The following is a 9,334-nucleotide window of genomic DNA, read 5'->3' as shown; positions in this document are numbered from 1 at the left end:
GGAACAAGACAGGTTATCTGCTGGATCGGGGGAGCAACCGAGGAGGCTGAGTTGAAATGGACTCTCCTTTGGATGGGTCCTAATGTGCTTTTGTGTCTATGGAGACCTTGGAATGAAACGGGGGCACTGGGGCCCTGAAGGGTTCTTCTAAACAGAGGCTTTGACACAGCTCCAACGTGCAAGTTCCCAAGGGTAAATGAGATGTTTTCTGATGGGTGACTCAAGAAAGAGCTATATGCTGGTTTTGAAATCCAGGCCTCTGAGGAGAGATGCCTGGAAACCAAAGCAATGGATATGATTAGTGCCTAGGGGCCTGTTCTTTCCTTTTTACCTCTGGGGACATCTGTCTATTGGTGTGAGTACAGGTAGGTGCTCAGATGGGCTCAGATTGCCCCTGTTTTACTTGGGAAGCCACCACTATTGAGATGGATCAGGGACTTTGGAGATTTATCCTATTAGAAGGGATGTGGCCATTGGAATGGGCACACACAATTCCCTTGGAGAGGGCAAGTACAGTCCTCAGGTTTGGCTCCAGGGGCCTGAGCCTGTAGGTTGTATAGGCCAGGGCTGTTTGGACAGTTGTCTGAAACAACAAACTTGGCTTATGTTTCAGGTCATAGGTATGGCAGGACTTAAACTACAGACCATGAGGAGAACTTTTCGGGATTTGAGAAAAGGGCGAGTGTGAGGCTCTTGCTCAAGTTTTTGTCTCTGGATATCGTGTCACTCATGGTCGTGAAATTTCTGGGTGACTTCATGGGAAATGGACGAGTCTTACTCCCTGGTGGTTTGGACCAGTCCAAAGCGTTTGGGGTCACTCTGTGGGATGGAAGAAGCCCGTTTTTTTTTTTTTTTGATGTTGTTTTCTTTTTAACCTCAGGTGTCTCACCTAATGACGGATTCCTGAGTAGAGCCCTGGGGGGGGGGTGACTGGACATTCAGAAATCTGGTTAAAAATTGGCGCCTAGGGACATATCAAGCCCATTATGACATCTAATGGTCCAGTCACTGAGAGGACTTACTAGAGGACAGGACTCATGCTGAGGCTTACAATGCGTGTTTAAGCCCTTGTCCCACTCAAGAATGGGCGGGGCCTCAGGGTGAATGCTGGTTTCTCCTACACTGAACGTTGGACGACGTGCCAACCACAAGGATTCTTACCGTGTGTAAGGAGGTGTTCTGATTTCTGCATCACACTCACCCCTGGACAGTTATTGGAGATAATGTCTCGGTTCTGAGGCCTGAAAACTGAGGTAGGGAAGAGATGATGACCTAAGGCCATGGCGGGTCTTATGGGCTCAGTGTGCGGTCTGCTTTCCAGGTGTTGGTCGGGAGGTCCGGGCTTAGGTTGTGTCCGACAGTGCATTAAGGCCCAGGTTAGAATATATACTTAGGGTAAAGTCCAGTGCTGTGGAGGTTTATCCTCATTGAAGGTGCCTGGGCAGCTCATGAGGCAATAATTTTTTTCTAGAGGGCAGGCAGAGTGCTGCATTGTGGGTCCGGAATTGCCAAACATGAGGGCTTCGGGGCCAGGAGTGTGAGGACGGAAGTCTGAAAAGACAAGCTAGACTTGGGATTCAGGGCGAGGGCACGGCAGGTACCCCTGCAGATCTGAACCAATACTCATGCATCTGAATCAGGGGGAGGATCAGACGTTGGCTCAGGTTGGAGTTTCTGTGCATGATGGCCGTTTCATGAAAGGAGTGGAATTTCGAGGCCATTGAGGTTTTCCTACGTTGGGAGTTTTGGGATGCCCCCTTCAAGGATTTCTTCTGCGAGACAATTGAGACCTGTTGGAGAGCTCCAGGACATCCCTTATGGAATGACTCCAGAGCACCGTTCGAGGATGGATGCCTGGAAGCCAGCTTCGCATTCCAATTGTCTCCTAGCAACAAGAGAGTTTAGATCTGATGGCTCTGCGGGAGCAACCGGGGTGGCTGAGTTGAAATGGACTTTCCTGAGGATGGGTCCTAATGTGTTTTTGTGTCCATGAGGGCCTTGGAATGGGGCGGTGGCACCGGGACCCTGAAGTACTCTTCTATGCTTTGGACATGGCTCCCATGCACAGGATTCCATGTGGAGACGAGATGAGTTCTGCTGAGTGCCTCAGCAAAACCCCTATGCTCGTATTGGAATCAGGCTTTTGAGGAGACATGCCTGTAAACCAAGGCAATGGATCCTATTATGGCCTAGGGTCCTGTCTGGTTCAATCTTCTCCTCTGGGGACATCCATTTATGGTATGAGTGGAGGTAGATTATCAGCTGGTGTCAGACAGCCCTTGTTTGTTCCGGGCGACCTACACTATTGGGATGGCCTCAGGGACTTTGGAGGTTTCTCCTAATTTGTACGATTTTGGACAATGGAATGGGCAGAATTCTCATGGATTGGTAAGCACAGTCCTAATGTGTGGCTCCAGGGGCCGCAGCCTGTAGGGTGTGTGGCCCAGGACTTTGAGGACAGAAGTCTGAAAACACAAACTCAGCTTAGGATGGGGACGTAGGTATGTCAGGACCGATCTACAAACCATGAGAAGAAATCTTCAGGATATGAAGAAAGTGCGAGTCTGAGGCGCTGGCTCAGGTTTTTGTCTCTGGATTTTGTATCAGCGATGGCACAATCTACAGACCTGAATCGAGATCTCGTGCATCTGAAGTCAGGGCGAGGATCAGACGATCGCTCAAGTTGGTGTTTCTGTCCCTGATGGCCCCTTCACAAAGGGGGGGCATCACGAGGCCATGGGGGTTTTCCCACGATGGGATTTGTGAGAAGCTCCAAACTGCACAGTGTCTTCTGCAGGACAATTGATACCTGCTGTTTGGCTCCAGGCCAATGATTCTGAGCAGGGTTCTAAGGATGCATGGCTGGGTAGCCCACCTCGCATTCCAATTGTCTCCTAGACACAAGACAGGTTAGATCTGCTGGATCTGGGGGAGCAACCGAGGAGGCTGAGTTGAAATGGACTCTCCTATGGATGGGTCCTAATGTGCTTTTGTGTCGATGGAGACCTTGGAATGAAGCGGTGGCACTGGGGCCCTGAAATGTTCTCCTAAACAGATGCTTTGACACAGCTCCAACGTGCAAGTTTCCCATGTGTAGATGAGATGTTTTCTGATGGGTGAGTCAAGAAACAGCCATATGCTGGTTTTGAAATCCAGGCCTCTGAGGAGAGATGCCTGGAAACCAAAGCAATGGATATGATTAGTGCCTAGGGGCCTGTTCTTTCCTTTTTACCTCTGGGGACATCTGTCTATGGGTCTGAGTACAGGTAGGTGCTCAGATGGGCTCAGATTGCCCCTGTTTTACCTGGGAAGCCACCACTAATGAGATGGATCAGGGACTTTGGAGGTTTATCGTATTAGAAGGGATGTGGCCATTGGAATGGGCACACACAATTCCCTTGGAGAGGGCAAGTACAGTCCTCAGGTTTGGCTCCAGGGGCCTGAGCCTATAGGTTGTGTAGGCCAGGGCTGTTTGGACAGTTGTCTGAAAACACAAACATGGCTTATGTTTCAGGTCATAGGTATGGCAGGACTTATCTACAGACCATGAGGAGAACTTTTCGGGATTTGAGAAAAGGACGAGTGTGAGGCTCTTGCTCAAGTTTTTGTCTCTGGATATCGTGTCACTCATGGTCGTGAAATTTCTGGGTGACTTCATTGGAAATGGACGAGTCTTACTCCCTGGTGGTTTGGACCAGTCCAAAGCGTTTGGGGTCACTCTGTGGGATGGAAGAGGTCCGTTTTTTTTTTTTTTATTGATGTTGTTTTCTTTTTAACCTCAGGTGTCTCACCTAATGAGGGATTCCTGAGTAGAGCCTTTTGGGGGGGGTGACTGGACATTCAGAAATCTGGTTAAAAATTGGGGCCTAGGGACATATCAAGCCCATTATGACATCTGATGGTCCAGTCACTGAGAGGACTTACTAGAGGACAGGACTCATGCTGAGGGTCACAATGCGTGTTTATGCCCTTGTCGCACTCAAGATTGGGCGGGGCCTCAGGGTGAATGCTGGTTTCTCCTACACTGAACGTTGGACGACGTGCCAACCACAAGGTTTCTTACCATGGGTAAGGAGGTGTTCTGATTTCTGCATCACACTCACCTCTGGGCAGTGATTGAAAATAATGTCTCGGTTCTGAGGCCTGAAAACTGAGGTAGGGAAGAGATGATGACCTAAGGCCATGGCAGGGCTTATGTACTCAGTGTGCTCTGTTCTTTCCGGGTGTTGGTCAGGAGGTCCGGGCTCAGGTTGTGTCCGACAGTGCATTAGTGCCCAGGTTAGACTATATAATTTGTGTGAAGTCGTGTGCTGTGGAGGTTTATCATCATTGAAGGTGCCTGTGCAGCTCATGATGCAATAATTTTTTTCTAGGGGGCAGGCAGAGTGCTGCATTGTGGGTCCGGAATTGCCAAACTTGAGGGCTTCTGGGCCAGGAGTGTGAGGACGGAATTCTGAGAAGACAAGCTAGACTTGGGTTTCAGGGCGAGGGCACGGCAGGTTCACCCTGCAGATCTGAACCAATACTCATGCATCTGAAGTCAGGGCGAGGATCAGACGTTGGCTCAGGTTGGACATTCCGTGCATTGATGGCCGCTTCATTAAAGGAGCGGAATCTCGAGGCCATTGAGGTTTTCCCACGTTGGGAGTTTTGGGATGCCCCCTTCAAGGATTCCTTCTGCGGGACAATTGAGACCTGTTGGACAGCTCCAGGACATCCCATATGGAATGACTCCAGAGCACCGTTCAAGGATGGATGCATGGGAAGCCCGCCTCACATTCCAATTGTCTCCTAGCAACAAGACAGTTTAGATCTGATGGCTCTGCGGGAGCAACCGGGGTGGCTGAGATGAAATGGACTTTCCTGAGGATTGTTCCTAATGTTTTTTTGTGTCCATGAGGGCCTTGGAATGGGGCGGTGGCACCGGGACTCTGAAGTACTCTCCTATGCTTTGGACATGGCTCCCATGCACAGGTTTCCTTGTGGAGACGAGATGAGTTCTGCTGGGTGCCTCAGCAAAACCCCTATGCTCGTATTGGAATCAGGCTTTTGAGGAGACATGCCTGTAAACCAAGGCAATGGATCCTATTATGGCCTAGGGTCCTGTCTGGTTCAATCTTCTCCTCTGGGGACATCCATTTATGGTATGAGTGGAGGTCGATTATCAGCTGGTGTCAGACAGCCCTTGTTTGTTCCGGGCGACCTACACTATTGGGATGGCCTCAGGGACTTTGGAGGTTTCTCCTAATTTGTACGATTTTGGACAATGGAATGGGCAGAATTCCCATGGATTGTTAGGTACAGTCCTAATGTGTGGCTCCAGGGGCCCAAGCCTGGAGGGTGTGTGGCCCAGGACTTTGAGGACAGAAGTCTGAAAACACAAACTCAGCTTAGGTTTGGGGACGTAGGTATGGCAGGCCTGAGCTACAAACCTTGAGAAGAACTCTTCAGGATATGAAGAAAGTGCGAGTCTGAGGCGCTTGCTCAGGTTTTTGTCTCTGGATTTTGTATCAGCGACGGCACAATCTACAGACGTGAATCGAGATCTCGTGCATCTGAAGTCAGGGCGAGGATCAGACGATCGCTGAAGTTTGTGTTTCTGTCCCTGATGGCCCCTTCACGAAGGGGCGGCATCACGAGGCCATGGGGGTTTTCCCACGATGGGAGTTGTGAGAAGCTCCAAACTGCAAAGTGTCTTCTGAGGACATTTGAGTCCTTTTTTTTCCCTCCAGGCCAATGATTCTGAGCAGGGTTCTAAGGATGCATGGCTGGGTAGCCCACCTCGCATTCCTATTGTCTCCTAGGAACAAGACAGGTTATCTGCTGGATCGGGGGAGCAACCGAGGAGGCTGAGTTGAAATGGACTCTCCTTTGGATGGGTCCTAATGTGCTTTTGTGTCGATGGAGACCTTGGAATGCAGCAGGGTCACTGGGGCCCTGAAGGGTTCTTCTAATCAGAGGCTTTGACACAGCTCCAACGTGCAAGTTTCCCAAGGGTAGATGAGATGTTTTCTGATGGGTGACTCAAGAAAGAGCTATATGCTGGTTTTGAAATCCAGGCCTCTGAGGAGAGATGCCTGGAAACCAAAGCAATGGATATGATTAGTGCCTAGGGGCCTGTTCTTTCCTTTTTACCTCTGGGGACATCTGTCTATTGGTCTGAGTACAGGTAGGTGCTCAGATGGGCTCAGATTGCCCCTGTTTTACTTGGGAAGCCACCACTATTGAGATGGATCAGGGACTTTGGAGATTTATCCTATTAGAAGGGATGTGGCCATTGGAATGGGCACACACAATTCCCTTGGAGAGGGCAAGTACAGTCCTCAGGTTTGGCTCCAGTGGCCTGAGCCTGTAGGTTCTGTAGGCCAGGGCTGTTTGGACAGTTGTCTGAAACAACAAACTTGGCTTATGTTTCAGGTCATAGGTATGGCAGGACTTAAACTACAGACCATGAGGAGAACTTTTCGGGATTTGAGAAAAGGGCGAGTGTGAGGCTCTTGCTCAAGTTTTTGTCTCTGGATATCGTGTCACTCATGGTCGTGAAATTTCTGGGTGACTTCATGGGAAATGGACGAGTCTTACTCCCTGGTGGTTTGGACCAGTCCAAAGCGTTTGGGGTCACTCTGTGGGATGGAAGAAGCCCGTTTTTTTTTTTTTTGATGTTGTTTTCTTTTTAACCTCAGGTGTCTCACCTAATGAGGGATTCCTGAATAGAGCCCTGGAGGGCGGGGTGACTGGACATTCAGAAATCTGGTTAAAAATTGGCGCCTAGGGACATATCAAGCCCATTATGACATCTAATGGTCCAGTCACTGAGAGGACTTACTAGAGGACAGGACTCATGCTGAGGCTTACAATGCGTGTTTAAGCCCTTGTCCCACTCAAGAATGGGCGGAGCCTCAGGGTGAATGCTGGTTTCTCCTACACTGAACGTTGGACGACGTGCCAACCACAAGGTTTCTTACCGTGTGTAAGGAGGTGTTCTGATTTCTGCATCACACTCACCCCTGGACAGTTATTGGAGATAATGTCTCGGTTCTGAGGCCTGAAAACTGAGGTAGGGAAGAGATGATGACCTAAGGCCATGGCGGGTCTTATGTGCTCAGTGTGCGGTCTGCTTTCCGGGTGTTGGTCGGGAGGTCCGGGCTTAGGTTGTGTCCGACAGTGCATTAAGGCCCAGGTTAGAATATATACTTAGGGTAAAGTCCAGTGCTGTGGAGGTTTATCCTCATTGAAGGTGCCTGGGCAGCTCATGAGGCAATAATTTTTTTCTAGAGGGCAGGCAGAGTGCTGCATTGTGGGTCCGGAATTGCCAAACATGAGGGCTTCGGGGCCAGGAGTGTGAGGACGGAAGTCTGAAAAGACAAGCTAGACTTGGGATTCAGGGCGAGGGCACGGCAGGTACCCCTGCAGATCTGAACCAATACTCATGCATCTGAATCAGGGGGAGGATCAGACGTTGGCTCAGGTTGGAGTTTCTGTGCATGATGGCCGTTTCATGAAAGGAGTGGAATCTCGAGGCCATTGAGGTTTTCCCACGTTGGGAGTTGTGGGATGCCCCCTTCAAGGATTCCTTCTGCGAGACAATTGAGACCTGTTGGACAGCTCCAGGACATCCCATATGGAATGACTCCAGAGCACCGTTCGAGGATGGATGCCTGGAAGCCAGCTTCGCATTCCAATTGTCTCCTAGCAACAAGAGAGTTTAGATCTGATGGCTCTGCGGGAGCAACCGGGGTGGCTGAGTTGAAATGGACTTTCCTGAGGATGGGTCCTAATGTGTTTTTGTGTCCATGAGGGCCTTGGAATGGGGCGGTGGCACCGGGACCCTGAAGTACTCTTCTATGCTTTGGACATGGCTCCCATGCACAGGATTCCATGTGGAGACGAGATGAGTTCTGCTGAGTGCCTCAGCAAAACCCCTATGCTCGTATTGGAATCAGGCTTTTGAGGAGACATGCCTGTAAACCAAGGCAATGGATCCTATTATGGCCTAGGGTCCTGTCTGGTTCAATCTTCTCCTCTGGGGACATCCATTTATGGTATGAGTGGAGGTAGATTATCAGCTGGTGTCAGACAGCCCTTGTTTGTTCCGGGCGACCTACACTATTGGGATGGCCTCAGGGACTTTGGAGGTTTCTCCTAATTTGTACGATTTTGGACAATGGAATTCGCAGAATTCTCATGGATTGGTAGGCACAGTCCTAATGTGTGGCTCCAGGGGCCCCAGCCTGGAGGGTGTGTGGCCCAGGACTTTGAGGACAGAAGTCTGAAAACACAAACTCAGCTTAGGATGGGGACGTAGGTATGGCAGGACCGATCTACAAACCATGAGAAGAAATCTTCAGGATATGAAGAAAGTGCGAGTCTGAGGCGCTTGCTCAGGTTTTTGTCTCTGGATTTTGTATCAGCGATGGCACAATCTACAGACCTGAATCGAGATCTCGTGCATCTGAAGTCAGGGCGAGGATCAGACGATCGCTCAAGTTGGTGTTTCTGTCCCTGATGGCCCCTTCACAAAGGGGGGCATCACGAGGCCATGGGGGTTTTCCCACGATGGGATTTGTGAGAAGCTCCATACTGCAAAGTGTCTTCTGCAGGACAATTGATACCTGCTGTTTGGCTCCAGGCCAATGATTCTGAGCAGGGTTCTAAGGATGCATGGCTGGGTAGCCCACCTCGCATTCCAATTGTCTCCTAGACACAAGACAGGTTAGATCTGCTGGATCTGGGGGAGCAACCGAGGAGGCTGAGTTGAAATGGACTCTCCTATGGATGGGTCCTAATGTGCTTTTGTGTCGATGGAGACCTTGGAATGAAGCGGTGGCACTGGGGCCCTGAAATGTTCTCCTAAACAGATGCTTTGACACAGCTCCAACGTGCAAGTTTCCCATGTGTAGATGAGATGTTTTCTGATGGGTGAGTCAAGAAACAGCCATATGCTGGTTTTGAAATCCAGGCCTCTGAGGAGAGATGCCTGGAAACCAAAGCAATGGATATGATTAGTGCCTAGGGGCCTGTTCTTTCCTTTTTACCTCTGGGGACATCTGTCTATGGGTCTGAGTACAGGTAGGTGCTCAGATGGGCTCAGATTGCCCCTGTTTTACCTGGGAAGCCACCACTAATGAGATGGATCAGGGACTTTGGAGGTTTATCGTATTAGAAGGGATGTGGCCATTGGAATGGGCACACACAATTCCCTTGGAGAGGGCAAGTACAGTCCTCAGGTTTGGCTCCAGGGGCCTGAGCCTATAGGTTGTGTAGGCCAGGGCTGTTTGGACAGTTGTCTGAAAACACAAACATGGCTTATGTTTCAGGTCATAGGTATGGCAGG

The sequence above is a fragment of the Mustela nivalis genome (genome assembly GCF_964662115.1).
Source record: "Mustela nivalis genome assembly, contig: HAP1_SCAFFOLD_39, whole genome shotgun sequence".
In the NCBI taxonomy this organism is placed as follows: domain Eukaryota; kingdom Metazoa; phylum Chordata; class Mammalia; order Carnivora; family Mustelidae; genus Mustela; species Mustela nivalis.
This window is presented reverse-complemented; position numbering follows the sequence as displayed.